General features: G+C 38.9%; 1 protein-coding gene across 2 annotated transcripts in view; it reads right to left on the bottom strand.

Moving 5' to 3' along the window:
- CLINT1 (clathrin interactor 1) overlaps nt 1–18,581 on the bottom strand; it is a 47,181-nt gene that overhangs the window by 28,177 nt on the left and 423 nt on the right. Inside the window, exon 1 of one of the 2 annotated variants that reach the window (XM_090150660.1) lies at nt 18,293–18,573. The exons of the other annotated variant lie outside the window; for it this stretch is intronic. The gene's annotated coding sequence lies outside the window, so the exon portion shown is untranslated. Of the gene's footprint in view, nt 1–18,292; nt 18,574–18,581 lie in introns of those variants that run through there. 2 annotated transcript variants of the gene reach the window in all.

Raw genomic sequence — 18,581 nt, 5'->3', positions numbered from 1 at the left:
CTATATCATACCCCTTGAACAAGGAACACTCTGGAAACACTGCTGTGGAAATATGAGGCTCTGAACAGTCAGCCAAAGAAGTTGAAGAAGTCTCAGGAGTGGGGATGAGTTCAATCATGAAAGGTTACGCACAGAGAAACAAATTTATTTCCTCAATTAACCTCCACTCTAAAATGGACCACCAAACCCTAATGTTAACCCTTGAACTAATGATAAAGACTTTAACAGTGATTTATACACACTTCCAGCAAACCTGCTAAAGTAAGGTGCAGCCATTTTTGCCTTTGCTCACTCCATTCAATTTGGTTGGGAGCTCAGATGCAGTAGCATTAGTAAGGGTACCAAGTTCAGTGCCCACAACCTTCCCTAAAGAACTCCATGCAGCATTTCCCATACCTTCGGATTTTTTCCATGATCAGTAGCAATGATCCCTCATCGCCCTGCATGAAATGACAGCTCATTAAGACAACTTACTGTTAGATTTCGGGAGCAATGTTCTTCTGGAGAAAACACATTTCTAAGACAAGCACGTTCACCAGGATAGGGGCAGACAGCTGCATCTCTCAACATTTCAGAGCTCCAAGTGCCATGTGAATCTTATGCATAATATTCAGTGCTCAGGCAGAATTAGTCTTTAACACACTGCAAGCTTTAAACAGCATTTGCATAGGAAACTTGCAATGGAGAAAACAAGTGCTATGAGAAAAGAAGGTACTTACATATTAAGTGTAGTGAAAGAATTATATACCACCGTTTAGAATGAAACTTGCTTTAGTACATATTAAGGAATCACAAAGACTAACAGATCTTAGTCAGTGTTTCTGCCTCAAACTTAAAAGCTCTGACTATGCCCTGGGGCACGAGCCAGACCGCTCCATTAAAGCGCCATTAGGATTAGAGCTGCTATTGATGTGGGTGGTGTCACTGAGGACACAAGCACCATTCTGGACATAAGATTCACAGAAGATTTGTGAAATGCCATGTCTAATTTAGTGAAAACTAAAATAAACAGAAGTCACAGAGAGGGTATATTACAACAGTTTCTTTATAGTGATGATAAAGGTATTGGATTGGACAGGGTAAGCCTAATTAGAAACACTTCTCAAACCTCTGGGAAGCTGCCCACTGTGCTGAGGGAGCCAGCAGCAGGAATGAAAAACCTGGTTACATAGTTAAATTTTTTTTCCAATGTATATTTCAAACCAATTACAATATCACGTATACATGGAACTCCTATGTGCATAATATTATGCCTTTAACTATTACTCCAAGGACATCACTGGATTATGCACCTTCTGTTTTCCTTTTTTTAATTTTACAACTGGGAACACTAAAATACTAAAAGCTGAGATGAGAAACTTTCTACATTTTACCACCATTAACAGTTTCCAATGAGACTGAAAAATATCTGTTTAAAGACAAGATGTGGGGGAAAAAAATAAGGTATTACACACAAGACTATCATACATACAGTTGAAACATTACTGCCATTCAAACAAATAGCAATACCAAAGGAAGTATATCTTCTAAAGAAAACGTCTCTTATAGGCAAGGATCTGCATGAATGCAGGGCAGCAGAAGCTGATACTGTACAGTACTGTACTAGCTTGCAGAGTAAATAAATCCTGCAAGAAAGAAATACTTTAACCTTGTGTTATTCCAATAGCAAAACAAACATCACGATTTTATCTTTTAAGTAACTAGGTGTTTAGCAGCATTATCCTTATAATAGGCACCCTTGTACAATAACACATTAATCTCATTATTTCTGCAATTTCATTATCAGCTTCTTTATTTTTAGGAAGTCTTCTGCATATCTCCAGTAACTTATACAGTAAGTAAAAGCACAGCAAACTTCAATTTGCCCCATGACAGCACAGCTGTCGCTGACTCAGAATAAAATCTCACCACCTCACTTGGTGACATAGAAAAGGAGGATTTTTTTTTTTTACAGTAACCATTTTGGAAGTCTACATCCCAAAATTCAGTAAGATCATGCTTTATCAGCTCTATGGATTTTAAAAATAACTAGACTGCATTGTCCAATCAAAAAAAGGATGGGATCTGAAAAATAAACAGTTAAGAAATCCTTAAATTACAATATGAAAAGTTTGCTTTGAATCTGATTAAGAAATCAATACACAGCTGGCCATTTAGTTATTGTGCTTCTCTGTCTCAACGTTGCAATGGATTTTCTGGTGAAGTACACAAAAATGAGTGTTTTCTCATGTGGATAGTTTGCTACCAGCATAGTGGCAATCTCAACAGGAAAACCTCTGGACAAAGGCAGCAGTGACTTAGATCTAAAGGCTGAGCTGACACACTGCTCCTACAGCTCAAGTGCCAGCTTTGTGTTCAGCAACACCTAACCCGCCAGCTTGTCTGTTCCATTTGCAGCTGCAAAACTAGCAGTCTTCCACAAGTTTAGATAAGGACCCTTGAGCTATTCATCTAACCTATGGTGCTTGTTTTGGGGATACTATCCAAAGATTTTCAAACGTTTTCAGAAAAGAGCAATACAGAGGCTGAAAACACTTTTGAGATAGTAGCATTCACATTTGTTTTTTATAAAAAAAATGAATGGATGCAGTATAAAATACATGAGCGAAGTGAACACTCAACATTTGGAGAAGTGATAAGGCAGACACCTGTGATGTTTTCCCAATACTTATATCTAGAAGACCAACATCCACAGAGGCAAGGCATTATGAGGCAGCCTCTGGAGGGAACTTTCTTATTCCCACCACTCATCCTCTCTGAGTCATCCCTCTGAACTATTTTTAGTATCTACATTAAAAGGTTTTGATGCAGCAGGAGTAGAAAGAGATGAAAAGCCTTGAGAATGTTGAAGTTACCTTCCTATTCAATGTTTCTGTCTTAACGTATGTCAGGAAGTTAATCTCAGCTACTGAGAGCTCACAGTACATGAAGAGCTATGCAGCTCCTCAGAATACAGGTTGCCTTCCCAGTGCCCAGATGCTAGAATCTTGCCATCTATTAAAATGTTCATTAGTTTCCAGAAGCATTTTTATTTATCAGTTTAAAAAAAAAAAAATCATTGAATATTTATCCACCTGAGCATGAAATACTTTCAGAGGGACATGTGAATTGATAATATTAAAAAAGGATTGCGATCCTCACAGTAATGCTTCCCAAAACTGCTCAGGGCCCAGCAGGGAACAGCCCAGGAAAGCTTAGCTCTGCTCATGCAGCTCTGCTGGCACCTCTTCCTTCAGTCTCTGAGGGATTATACTGGACTGCTGATCCAAACATGAGTTTCGAGTAACTTTCAAGTTTCTTTTCCCAGATATAACAGTCATTCAAGAAGTCACACACCTAGTGTTACTAGCAGTTATTCAGGAAAAAGACACTACATGCCCTCTGAATAAAAATGGTGTGAACTTGGATATTAGATCTGAGCCGGCACCTCTGTCTTTGCTTGGCTAAGACAAACAAAAAACATGCAACGAACTTAATGCATTTTCATTTTGCTCCTGTCAGTAATGTCACTTTTGTTATAAAACATGCAGCTTAGATTTAGAGCCTTACAGATGAAACATATGGATCTCAAAGACGAAGCCAGAAGTCCACATTCAATAAAGAAACAGATGGGTACCCATCTGCTGAATGCCTGGTGAAATGCCTCAGGTTACACAAAGGTAACAGCTCAACGCGAGATGATACTTGACCATTTAAGTTTCTTATTTTTAAACCACTCCTTAGAAGCATTACAAATATGACACCAGACAATTTGTTACACGAATACTGGATATTATTACAGACCTTCCATGCAAGCAGCAATTACGCTCTTTTCGACCGACACCACCGTCTTCATTACAGTAGGATCTGAAATACATTTCCAGCTTTTCAAGTTAAGTTTCATAATTTATGTGGCAGATGTGCAAGGCAAACTGCACAGAAAGAGATAAGCCAAGAAAAACATCCTGATGGCCACAAATGAATTACGACTTGAGGGAGGAAGGAACTATAAAGCTATTTCCTGTGCCTTACAACTGCTAATCACAAAAGACTACCAAGTAAACAAGATAACCCCAAATCCACCACACAAACACCCTTTCAAAAAGGACAGTGACATAAGAATCAAACTGAATCCTGCTAGAGCACTTGGAAGCTTTATCATTTACAGAAACCATATAGCTGAGGCCTTTTGTAGAAGTTACCAATTGCAGCTTTCTATATTCTTCATGTTTTCTGTAATTGCTCTGCTATTGCTGGAGCAGCTTTTACAGATGTTGGGAAATAAGAAGCAACCAATTACATGGTAGTCTTCAAGCATACTTGTGCAAGGAAAGAACACTTCCGCCCCTTAATTTAAGGCTGATTTCATCTCTCCATTACGGATTCTCTGCTGTAGTGTGTTAATACTTCTGCATTTTTCTCTGAAATCACCCCTTTGTGGTTTACACCATCAGATACACATGCCTTAAATATTGTAATTTGTCAATAACTACAGAGCAGCAGTATGTAGTATTCCTCCAATTGGTGAGGATTCTGACATGATAATACCACCAACCACGGTCTTGTACCACCTCTACACACAGTATCTTTTCATCTACAGACCAGCTCTATTCCTATATTTCTCCATTCTTCACAGAATTTTAGCTCCAAACACCCACCCCATCACATTCTCCAGTTAGCATCTAATCTTCATCGATGAGACATCTTCACTTCAAGTGCACATTTTTGCAGTTACATTTTAAAACACTTAGGGCTTTCATTTTATGTACTACTCCATTCAAACACCTTATTTATTAAAAAGTTAACATTAATTAAAACACTTCCTTTAACCTTACAGTGGAAATAATACTAGAGTGCTTTTTAAAGTGTTCTTCAGTATTAGTATTCAGTTTGAATCTTAGCTGAAATTAGAGTAAAACTACATCTACATCATTCTTATGACAAATGAGATTCATCTTCAGCATGAAAACCAACTCCACAAACAAGTGAAAAGAGCTGCCTTTTAGGCAAAGTTTGACACTTTGATAGGAGAGCTACTTGCTAACACAAACACTTTTTCATTGAGACAGGCAACACATCCTTTGCAAGTTTTACAAGTTTCCTGTCTTCTTGCACTCCTCTGAGTACACACCTGGCTTATCAGATTTAAGCCTGCTTCATAGGCTCTATTGCCTCTACCATGGAAATCTACCATGGATTTCCAAAGTTCAGTATGATATACTTAAAAAACAGCATTCATAGAGTAAAAAAAAGTGGAATGACAGAACTTGGATAACTTTGTGTAACTGCAGAATTAAACATATTTCCATATGCAATTCATTACTGCACAGCTATAGTTATTTTTGCTCACACATCTAGTCTTCCTCCTACACTTCAGATTTTTTTCTGCAACAAGCAATCTGCAACAGTTATAAAAATATTTTAAAGTCAACTGCATTTCTTCACAGAATCCAGTCAGTTCAGCCTTCCTCAAGACACAGCAGAAATCACAACTCATTTTCAGCCGGGTGCTGCATCTTTAATTTTTTCATAGAAGTGATCCAACCAGCTAATGTGAGTTGTGAAAACATGTTTCACAAAGTAGTACAAAGAGCAAGAGAAGTGTTTATGATTGATTTTCTGTAGAGTCAGTGCTTCTTACATGAGTAAAAGAGCAGTACAGAAAGTAAACCCCAATAAACATGGCTGGATTCAACACAAAACTAAAAAGCTGTTTTTCTCTGAGAAAGAATAAAACAATCAGACTTCAACCTAACTTACACCTTCCAATCCATGGCATTTTCCTGTATTTACTTTCATATAACTTCAAGAGAAACTTTCCCTGAAAATTAAGAGCTCCTTTCAGGTGTTTCTAACACATCACATAAGACTCCTGAGCACAATATCTAACGCTACTGCCCCCTCTGTAAGCACAAAGCATTAAGATAACATTTCCAAGCTCACAGCTCAACTGTTTTAGTGTGCACAGAAATCTCTGGCAGACAGAGCCTCCAAATTACTCCAGCCAGTGAGCTTTAATGATTGTTGCATAAAGTGTTACTGTTGTGAGAGCAGCATCTACACGAGCAGCCAGGTCTTAACCTTACTCAGAAATAAAAGGTGGCAGAAGTTCTCCAACAATAAGCCAGTTGTAGTTGCACTCAAGAGGGGACAGTCAACTCAGAAACTGTGCATCTCCAACTTGTTTGCATCTCAGACTTCCTGGCCCTAGCAAAATTCAGTGATCTTTAGATGGAAAAGGAGGATGGGGAATAAAATAACTAAAAACTTTATCAGTAACTTCTTAAGACATTTTGCTAGTGGAACATCATATAGGTCACTGCACAACAAGTTTGTCTCCTACTTCCAAAAATCTTCTAACTTTCAGTGTATCCAGAAAGTTGTGCCAGTATTGCTTTAATACAATCCCCTAAAGTTACACCTTCTTTGATAACCCCCCCTTAACGCTACAGCTTGTGCAATCCTCAGGTCTCTGTAACTGTTGATTCTCTACTTGCACAGAAGGTGTTCCCCCAAAAAAGATTCACATAGGGTTTTCTGACACCATAAGGAACACACAACAGTTGTTAGCTTACAGTTACCAAACTGACCAAGGAAAACTTGCAGCTATGCACACTTGAGGTATAACAACTGAATTGTTACAATTAAAACCATTTTTACTCTGAAGAGCAGTGAATAGTGCCTGGTAGTTATGCACCTACGAATGGTGCACAACCATTTGGTATTGCCATTCACACCAACTTACGAACAATTCAAGAATTAAGTATGATTTGAATATGTCAATTGGCAGAATACTTGGTGTGGACAGAGCAATACATACACAATAATACACACTTCAGTAGTGTCAAAACCAACCCTCCTCGATGGGACCATGCTTAATGATCCTGGCAGTTTCAGCTATCCCCTTCATTGCAGGCTGTGCACCATTAAAACCTTGCTCTAATTCCAAGCATTACTTTAAACACACGCTAGCTGTTCCACTAGGGGAGGGATGATTAAAATTTAAACAATGACATTGAAGCTTTTATCACAGACTGATCATTTGCTGCTACTACATAATCAGTTTGGAAATGCAGCAACACGGGTACTCCTGGGCCTCACAACATGAACCTTCATCTGCAAGCATTCTGAGTGGGATAAATGTGACTCCCAATAACTCCTCCAAACCAAGAGTAAGCACCTGCTAAAAGCTTTTCTCAGAGCAGGCCCAGATTAAGCTTGCAGCTTCCATCTGCCTTCAGCTACAGAGCTGATTGAGTACAGCTTTGCACTTCATCTGCAACACAGTCAGCTATCAATCATATTACCTATGAAAGCCTGAGAAATGCATCTCAGAATCTGTACGTATCTAGATGATACATCTAAGCAGCAAGTGAAGCAACTAAACAAAACACCTGCAACTGCTGCTTTAGTATAGACTCATGTCCTAGAAAATGTCTTAAGACAGATAGAAGTTGCACTGCACTTTTTGGAGTGGGAGAAGAGAAGGAGGTGGCAATAGTTTACCCAAAGTTATCCAATTACAGGCTCATTATTCACATGTCTGTCAGAGGAACTTGCTATGCAGGAGATATTCAGTAACAGAGAGACAACTGAAACCAACATCTTTGTTTTTAAGATGAATCACATTATAATTTACTCATCTTATTCTCAACAGTCCAGAATTAATTTCACAGTTGCTGATGTTCATAAAAAAACCTCTCAATATCTATTTCAGTCTTTTTTTTTTTTTAATGAAAATGAAATAAAACCAGAAATTGAATGTTGATGTCACTATAGAAAAGTTGATCAGCTTCTCTTCTCAAAATTGGGTCCTTACAGCCTACTGCTTACTCACTGCTTCATGTTGAAAGCAAGAATTTTTCCATGGAGCCCTGCAGTAACTGCTATACTCAACAACAGCTCTAATGCATTTGCAGTGTTTCCTTTCCTATCCAATACTGAAATCCAGACTACAACAGACCATTACATTTATCAGACAATTTAAGGATGATGTCATTCTTAAGTACAATCCAGACATATTCCACGCAGTCTCAGAACTTTTTTCTTCACTCCATTACACAGAACCATAAATAGGAATGTAATCAAAGCCACTGAAACTTGTGTTTCAGCTTCTCCAAGACTATCTCCCTTTGGCTAGGAAAAAAAGTTACAAACCAAAGCCTTTCCCTGCAGGTCACCTTGCTAACATTTAAAAATAAGAAATTCAACAACTTAAAAATTAAAGTGGAAATAAAGACTTCAGTCTCCCAGGAAGTACATTCTACTTCTTAAACACAAACAGAGTCACACACAAGGACAGGCCTGTCCAGTATTCTAATTCCTGAGAGAGTAAAACAGTAGAGCAAATATACAGAGACACTTGAGCTTCCTGAAACACATTTCTGATTTTCTTTATTTCCTTAATCCTTCCCTTTAACAATATTGTTTCTTTTTCAGCATTTTTGAGAAGCAATAATCTTTTTGCTTTGAACCCCAATAAATTATTTTATCTTCACCTGCAAGGATTTCATTTTGAAAAAAGCATAAGTTCCTTATGCTTCTGTTGCTCACAAAAAGACTTTTAACTTTAAATTATTTTTATTATTACAGAGTGATTCTCAAAGGAATATCCTGAGCCACAACCAATGTGCACCTCAGGATCAAGACATATTTCACTACTTCTGTCTTCCCAATTAGTTGTTTGATAAAACTAAATCACCAATCATCTAAATATGCATAGTTCTCAGTATAATATAGGCTGTAACACATATCCGACCTACATATCACTCACTGTTATCACTTTTCCTGTCCATGCTGCCTCTCCAACACCCACATCTGGTGGGAGAACATAAAGTAATGCAACCCTCTTCCTGTTCTTGCTCTGACCTCAATCCTTCTGCCCTGAGTTCCAGTTTCACAGGTATTTGGACGGTTCACACAGTTCGTTAATATGGTCTAAAAAAGTGCTCATTCATTCAGCCCTTTGTGTGCTATTTGGTGCTCAGCCTACAGCACAGCCTTGTTATCCACACAGATTTAAAAGGGGACACTGGCAAGAGACTTACCTAAAAACTTCTGGAAGGAGAAGAGTCAAGGTTCACCACCATATGCATCCGTCTTGTAACGAGTTCAGAAGACTGAAACCATTCATATCACACGTACATCTCTTACCACAGACCCATAAAGCAATACTTCTCTCTTCATCAACTTGAGGTTCTTTTAAGTCTGTTGGCATCTCCTGTTGTTTTTAGTGTAGTTATAAGAAAGTTTTACTGACATCTGGTTCATGCAATCAGCAGCTGCCCCTGCTCCATCCAGTATTCAGCCACCCTCACACTAAAAAAGTGTTTTCTCATGTATAGGAAATGAATATGCATGTTAGTCTGTGCACATTATTTCTTATTCTGTCAGGGTTTACTCTCAACTGCACCAGAATTATTACTGCAAGGAAAAAAAAATGCACCAGGAAAGTAAGCATCAACATTTCAAAAAGACAGTGGTAAAAAATAAATACATTTGCAAAAAGCTTAAATTTAAATGATGTCCCTACAAATGGCAGAACAACTTAGCTTCGTTTACTACACTGCAGTCACTTGTTAAAAATCTCATCTTTTCCTGCTTCAGATTGTCCATTCCTTAATGAATTTGAATGACCACATTCCTTCCCTGGAGTAAGTCTATCATGAATAAAAAAACTTATCACAATCCTAAATAGATTAGATTAGTTTAGCACCTACTTTCTTTTGTCAGTTTCCCATGAAGGCAGGTAACAACCTAGAAATCCTTATGCTATTGTATTAAGCATCTGGACAAAGTAACTTAACCTATAAGGAATCAGTGGTTAATAATTAACAGCTGAGTGCCTTTCTACAGCTATTCACAGCAGAATACCCAAAATGAAATGGACACAAGCAATAAGAATGCACCATTCAGAGTAAGTGAAGTATTAAGGTATCAGAATTACAGAATTCACATCCATTGTATTTTTCAAACTGCTGTCTCCCATTACATAAAAAGGGTATCTTGGCAAACTGAGATCCCACAAGTTCACCAGCAGGCATTTTTAGACAAACCAAGTGTTCTTTTTATGGAATGAGTCTGGCAGATTGCATACAAATTAACTTTCAAAATGCCAAGCCACATTTATTTGGGGAGGATAACGATGCTTCCTCTCCTTTCATAGGTATCATTTGTTAAACTGGTTCCTCCAGGAGATCAAGTAACTCTTACGTCCTAAAAAGGTAACAAGAGCTGTTTCACTTGCCTTGGAGCCCCAGTTTTTACTTCCTGTCCACATATAAGTGATAATTTCAAATAAAACAAAGTACTAAGAACAAACCAATTTCACTGTGGTTCAATTGAGGAGCAATTCATTCAACTCACTAACAGTAAGATTACCAGAATTTTATGATCTCGTGTAGGCAGTTACAAAAGTAGATTACAGTTTGTAATTAACAAAAAAACTGACACTGGCAGTTTAAAGGCTAAGAGAATCTACTTTCTAATTAGCAGTCTATTTGCACTAAGTTTCCAAGCTGTCCCAAGGAACACAAACATCTATTTGGCAAAAAGAGACTGCTGTGATAATTCACTTATACAGTAAACACCTTTAAAGAGAGGGCTTCTCCTCTCTTTAAATGAAGGAATAGCTAAAATAACTAAGTAATCACCAAACGAGGAATAATTAAAAATGACAGCAATCACCAAGGTACCAGCTCTATTCACAGATAGATGCTTGCTTCTGAAAAATAAATTCTTGTTAACACATCTATCTAGAGCAACTCCAATAAAATCAAACACTATCAGAAGTCTTTTCTCCTTACGTTCAAAATGGATCTACAGAAATCTTCAAGTGAATAGTGTCATTGAGCCCAAAATCCATCCCAAGAATCACAAAGGGATGCAGTTCTACACTAAAAGTTTCATCTTGAGGAAATACTGAGTAGGTTGTATGTATAGAGACTGCTTTTATACCACATGAGGGATTGGTGACCAACCAACAAGAAAACCAGTTATTGTTATGAGTCAGGACCAAGGAAACAAAAACCATGCTCCCTAACTCCCAGTGGGTCTCATTATTGTTAAAATAGATTCAGAAAATGTGGGTCCGTCTCATTACACGAGCTGAATACAACTAATATTTCTAATTGCATCCCAAACGAATCAGGTAATATCTATTAGGCGTGCGGTGTTTAAACATTTAGGATAGGACATCATCTGGAGGAAGGGAGGGAAGAACATATAACATCAGCATGGTAGTTATGTTAAAACACACAAATACACACTAAAGATGTTTGTCTGATTTTAAATGGCAAATCAAACACGTCCAAAGGATGTAATCTATTTCAAATAACAAAGAATACCGCTCTTACCACTCTGTAATAACTGAAATACATGCCACCAGTACTTCTAATATCATTAGCTACACTTTTAACTTGAAAAGAAAGCATCTTTCTCACATGAAGATCCGCATAGCTGTCACATCCCAAGAGCACTTCCAGCTGGAATCATTCAAAATAGGACCACACAAGACAGCTGTCAATTTCAATTTATATGCTCTTACTAATCTGGGACATGAGAGCAAAACCCAGCCTGGTAATGCACATCCCCCTGCACAACAGTGACACGAACATGGGAACGTTAGGTCAGGAGCCTGATATCCAAAAAAAGAGGAGCAACCTTAACAAATCTCAACTGAGAACTTAAATTTGTCATCTTTCACAGAAGCTTTGCAAGCAACAAACTGCACTAAGTGCAGTTTCCAAAATGAGTTAAGTGAGTTATCATAAAAAAAGTCCCACCCTATCTTCCTGTCCTTTCCCCTACCAACACAAGGGCTTGCAGTGCCATAAGTAGCTACTTATGTAGCACACTGCCAAACTGAATGTTAACCACAAAAGGCGGTGGCCGGTTTCTGTTTGTTTTTAAGCCATATCAGCAAGCTAGCACAAGCAAATACTGAACTAACAGAGGCAGCATTAAGAAATGCACAGACTACAAATGGCCAGGTGTAAGAGTGGGGCACTCTCCTTCACTAGGAAGTATCACCAAGAGCTCCTCAAACTGCCTGTGAAATTGATTCTTAACAGTGCAGCTCAAGTACTTAAACTCATACTCTCCTTTATCCCCAGCCACTCTTACCAAAATTCCTTCCTTTATGCCAGTATGAACATTCGTGCAAACACAGAATTAACTATACCAGGTCCAGTGGGGAATTAAATTGGCAGAAACAACTGGTTTGCCTGAGAGATACTCTCTGATCAAGCAGAAAGTATGCAAGTGCCAGCAGCCTGTGGCAGACAGAAGGCTGCGAAACCTCAGCCCACATTTACTCTGACTGTGAAACTACAACCTAAGATTTTGTGGCTTCAATTCTGTTTCCACAATTTGCTAGAGCACTGATACTGTGAGATTTCAGGGCAATGACAAGAGGAGACTCAGTCACATTTCCACATTTTTGTGTTCTAAACTACCAACCTACAATGTGATGCTTCACTCATGCTTCAACATCTCATCCACATTTTCAATATGCTTTGAAAGTAATTATACCCTGATTAAGAAATATACAAATATCAAAATATTAGCACAGAACTGAGCCGAGCACTTTGATCCATTTGATTCAGTGGCAGTGATGTAGGTCAGACGTGCTTTGACCAGTTTCATTTACTTACCAAGAAAGCAGAGGCCTAGTTTTAGTTCTGGCAAGGCAATGCAAAACTATGTTTTAAAACTACTTCAAGTAGGCATAAGTTCTTGAACACACGCACACACCATTCAGATTCCCTGAAAATAATAAGGCCATCACCTTTGCTATTACAGAACACACTGCTGTTACCTTCCATGGGGCATAGAAGGGTAACAATATATTTGAATGAACACTAACGAAAGCATCACTTTAAGGATTATGTTGATGAAATGTGTACTTGGTTGTAATTATCTTACACTAATTCTTAACATAAACTACAGCTTGTACTGTTTGCTTACTTTTGATTACTCCACTAACTGAATATTCAAACAGGAGAATGATCTGTCTATCTACACGAGATAACAGAGCATGATACTTTCAGAGATGCTTATCACCAATACTAAATTACATGCCCCAAAGACTACAACTATTTTTATTGCTGAATTAAAAAGGAAAAATCACTGTAATGCTTTTTCTAAGCTTTTAAAAGAAGGAAGAAAGCCCTAGGAACCAAGTGCTATGACAGCAGCTTGACAGGCATGGCCACACTGCTGCAGAGCCAGATAAAGCTTTCCGTTGCATTCTTAAGACTACCCTCTCACACTCATCTTCTGCTAACTGGGCAGAGGACAAGTCCTTGTAGGACTGGAGATAATAATCACCTTCTCGTAATAATGACACTAAATGCTGTTCTTAAAGCAGTTATCAGCAGGACATCTCTTAAGCAGCAATAGGAGGATAACTCATGCAGCGAGGGTTAACTGTCCCTTACATAAAACAATGAAAACGTTCATTGCTCTGAAGATCTTGCTTATGCAAACCAAAATAAATCTTAAATATAGAGAAAACTAAATGATCCTGGAACTAGAGCAAGGGAGTTTACAGGAAGGTCAGATACCAATGGACAGCATTAGACAGTTATTTACCCTTTCACTGGATATATCAGATGACAGATCATTTTCCATCATATTGGCTACTACTAAACCAGCAAAGAATCACTTCATTACAGAAGAGCTCAATAGTCTAAATGGATGAACCCACGTACCACAAGAAAATGACCAGTAAACACAATTACAGGCACACTGAAAAATAAGGTAGTTAGGTGAGAAGATTTAAACCCTCCCAAGCTTAGTAACAAGTAGGATCCTACTTATAGTTCAGTCAAACTTGAGCACACTATAAGCAATAAGCAACTGACAGCTAACTGTAAGACTGTAATTATAGTGTAAGTTACTGGTATGTATTTACCATATTAGTAAGCATAATGCAGACACTACATGAGCTAGCAGGAAACAATAAAGACAGGGAGTCAGCAAATCTAGAGCTGTAACCACTATCAACGCATTGCAAGTTAGTCTGACACAACTATCCTTGCAGTTTCCCTTATTTGTGAAACAGGATTAATCCAAAAACCTTTACTCCTCAGCTGAAGCACAATGTCTAATTTGCATGCACTGCTTTAGGCTACAAGAGCTAGAAACTGCAATGAATATCAAAGCAATCATTCACCCTATTTTCCAAGATTTTACCATTCTCTTTACAGCCTGTACAATTAGAAGCACTAAGGAAAACATGCTGTTCATTAACTAGAAGTTCTCCCCTACACAGCTGTACTAGAGCTGATGACAGCAGCTCCTCCAGCTCTTCCCTTTCCACTTACACCCATTCAAGGAGGAAGGGTTTCTAATGTAAAAATCAGAACAAATTATAGAGGACCCTAAAGCCTAACTCCACAAATAAATTCTCAGGGGTATAAACGCTTCAAGCATTTAGCATTTGTACAAACATTACAATCAGTTCTGAAGTTCTAAGCTAGACAGTTTGTTCTCCATTTAAAAATATTATTATACTTGAGCAATTTGTCAAGCTTGCAAAACGTATGAAAGCACAGCTTTGTAACTCTTCCACTCCACAACGTGAGGGAGTGCCAGTACATTCCTGCCCAGTCATAACAAGGTGTGGCCAAGAGAAGTACCAGCAAAGCAGTTCAGACTTGGCTATGAGGACAAACAACTGAAATAGAAGAGGGAGACAGAAAGAAAAAAGAATAAAAATCAGGGGGATGGCAGCTGTCATGTTCCTGATGCTGACAAGAAATGAACTGGCTCTCCTCTTCCATATACATCCTAGAAGCTCAAAAACTCAGTGACAACATTCTCATCCATCTTAAATTCAAGTGAGCATTTGGATTATGCAGACCCATCCTCTTAATCCTGTTACTATTTAAATGGTTTCTCACCTTTCCACACGTGGTATGTGCTTAAAATGAGCTCTCACATTCTAAGGTCACATGTTTAACAGATCACAAAAGCTAAGAAAGGTAATAGTTTCCAACAAAGTCGCTACAAAATCATCACATCTTAACACAAACAACAATCTAAACTCACTGTGACCTACATGTTTGTGACAGAAACCAGCTGGCAAAAACACTAAGTTACAATCACACCTCATACTCACAGAGGAATTATTTTTAGGAGACGACCAACTATCTTAGCTAACTGTATATGCTTTATTGCTGTCCTCTGCCTTAAGTAAAAGAATTTTGTGCTACATTAGCGGTGTACAGTACCCTTTCAGGAGAATAAGAATCAGAAGATCCTGCTTTAGGAAAAGAGATTTAAAAAACCAAAGAAGGATATGATGGCCTATTTTTCACCTGGCGACAAGACCAAGCCAGTCTTCCTGCTCCAGCCTACTTAAAAATCACTTTAAAAAGTTTCTGAATATTCCTTGCTTTCTTTTGAAAACACCACGGAGTTTTCTTTGTAAAACTCCCCCAGAAATTTTACAAGGAACGCAAAGCACAAAACATACTTGTCTAACAAGATTAAAAAAGGAAGTTGCCAAGTTGCATAATACTCTAGATTTCAATATCCTGGACTCCAGAAGTAGAATTGCAACTCCTTTTGCCCGTGCAGCTGTTTACTGACAGTACGGAGACACTTGGTTGGGCCTTTGCTGGTTTGATTTTTAAAATACTGATGCATTTACACCAATAGAAATTGGACAATTCAAATGTAATCTGCTTCTACACAGTACTGGTCAGCTTGCAGATCCTAATCCTCATGCAATTCACCCGCAGCTTCTATGTACTGCTTACATCCAAGCTGCATCACAACAGTTACTTCAGAGGAGGAATGGAGAAACCTGAACTTGCTGCTATAAGAGCTGCAGAACATCCAGGACTACTTGTTATCAGCCAAAGACAAAGCTGCAAAACCCATAATGCAACAGAGCAGTGGCACAGCAGGTGATCAGCATACTTCTCAGCTGCAGAATGTTCTTAGAGCTCACACTCCTACCAGCTATGTAAAGTATGAGTGCTTCTGCACTCTGTCATATTAAGATGTTGGTATGCAGCTCTCTAGGTCAGAAAAACTGGCTGCCTTTTGCACATAGTGCCTGGCCTGTGATGGCAGCATATTTCTTCTGCAAACGTAACCTAACTCTATGACAACACAGAATTCAACAAAAAGCCTATCACATTACTCCAGCAGTGACTCAGAAATGCCAGCTCACTCACTAATTTTACTTCAAGCACCACCCTGGACTTTTACCAAGCCACCAGAAACGTGTCATTTGAACCAAGTTTACAGTGGCAGAAGGAACAAGCTGATCATGGAGGGCTACATTTGTACAGACTACTTTCCAATTTAGCTTGACCTACTCAGAAAAAAGAAACCATACAAGTGAACGTTTTGAAAAAGTGAAAAGCTGCCTTCTAAAGTTAAATTATCCACATAATAAATGTGAAACAGAACTTATTCCATCAGAAAAAAAAAGTTTAGATCTACACCGTCTAAACAGCAAGCTAACCAGTCAGAAACTCAGCCTTATCCCACACATCTGAAGAGGTCCTGCACTCACTGCTGCACGCAGCACCTGGCAAGAAACTGGAGAGCAGAAAGCATTTGGCATTAAATAAGAAACTGCAAGAATAAAACTTAAGACAAGAAAATTTTACTAGATACAGAGAAGCATTATTAGCGATGTGGTTTAAGACCCAAAGGTCTTCAAAAATCCCAAATAGAAATGAGTTATTACTGTTTGATCACAACTGAATGAGGTACACAATACTGAAGGTGTGGAGTTAAACTAAAAACTAAGAACAGCAACATTAGCAAATGGAAACAAAACACAAAGCATTTTGTCACATCATAGGCCAATTTAAATCTAATAGCTTACGTACCATTTTAAACCATTTTTGTTGAAGTAGGCTGACAAAATTAATAGCAGGTTAACTACGTATTGTGGCTTACTGAACTTTCAAATCCTGAAAAACATTTCATACAGGTCCTTCACCATGACATGTCTCTGATCCAGGAGAGCCCTCAGCCACCTAAGGCCCAAATAGAGCTAAGAGACAGATAAGCAAACTGAAATACTAAGATGATAAACATCAGCAGAATGCAGAACCAAGATGCAAAGGTAACAGGAACCACAAAGAGATTAAAGTTTGAAGTAGCAACATTTCAGTATTCTTGTATATTTTCAAAAACCCAATAAATCATACTGTTTTAAAAGAAAGAGACATTCTAGTTCAAGTCCAGTACAGTCCTAACTCAAGATCAGCAGTTATTGATAACATCCCTTAGTCTCCTTTGTAGAGAATTTTGTAAGTTCACGATTGTAATTTTGCCTTAAGACAGAAGACATTATGACAAATCCACACCACACACAATGAGGCTATTGATTTTGACATCTCTAAATACCATTCACTCTCCAGGCACTGCGATTCACCCCCTTTCTTTCTAAACACACAATCTTCTTTATTTGGACCATGTTATTCCCTAAAATTGAGGTTTACTCAACAAACATTTTGATTATTTGAGATATTCACTTCTTACACTTAGTTTGGAAATCCAGCGCATTTTCCAGCAAAGACTGTGATGCACTGTTAGGCCCAATAACTTACAAAATACTCTTGAAAATAAACAGTTTTAACATAGTGACAGCATCACAATGCTACTACTAGACAAAATGAGGTACATATGCAAATCTCAACGTTCCCTGGAAGCATTATTTTCAGTCCTAGAACTCAAGATGGGCCTCTATGGGTTACACCATATAACGCAAGACAGTTAAGAACTGCTTAGATGTTTTTTGAAGTTCAGAAAGGATTGATTTTGAAAGATTTGCCGTTTGACCTGTAGGCCCTGACACAATTAAAACACACAGACTCATCCAGTATGTAATCATCTACAGAACTTCAGCAAATGACTCCTATAAGAAGTTAACAACTGGATAGACATAAAATGGAAAAGCACTCCTAGTTTCCCTCTATAGATATATTATTTCAGGAGGCAAAATGTGATCTTCATTACGTTCTCCCCACTACAGCAATTTTTTCTCCCTCGTGGAAGAATTTAAAGGGTGACAGCCAAACACAGTGATAACAACACAGCAACACCACGAGCACAGCAACCACCAGCAAGTAAACATTGCAAATATCTGAATTACTAAAAGACGTAATGGCTGGGATGGTGCATTTTGCTCCTCTATCACACTCCACTTCCTAGATGCCCAGGGGTGCTGGTGAATCAACGGCAACGGCAGCAGGGCCCGGGCCTCAGGAAGGAGGAAAAGGATTTGTAACGTGGCAGCTTTGGAAGCACCCCCGTGCCATACAGGTGGTTCCTCACACACCTCCTCCTCCCGTCCGATCCTTCCTCGTGCCCCAGGCAGCACACGCTGACACTGAGGGTTCACGGCTCAAAGAGGCACGCAGCCCCCAGACCTCAAGAGATAAAGGGGAGCAACTTATGGGGAAACGCAGTTCGCCGGGAGCGTCAAGGCCCCGAGGAGCCCAGCAGGGCCGGGAAGGCAGCCTGCCATAATGGGAAGGCCAGAGGCTGGCTGGCTGGAAGCCGCCGCCGCCGCCCAGCAGAGCGGCCAGGCCTCGCCAGGAGGCGGGCAGACGGCACCGGGCCCGCAC

The sequence above is a fragment of the Phasianus colchicus genome, chromosome 15 (genome assembly GCF_987193195.1).
Source record: "Phasianus colchicus chromosome 15, bPhaCol1.hap1.1, whole genome shotgun sequence".
Taxonomy (NCBI): Eukaryota; Metazoa; Chordata; class Aves; order Galliformes; family Phasianidae; genus Phasianus; species Phasianus colchicus.
Note: the sequence above shows the minus strand (reverse complement) of the source record. Positions and strands in the feature narration are given on the sequence as shown.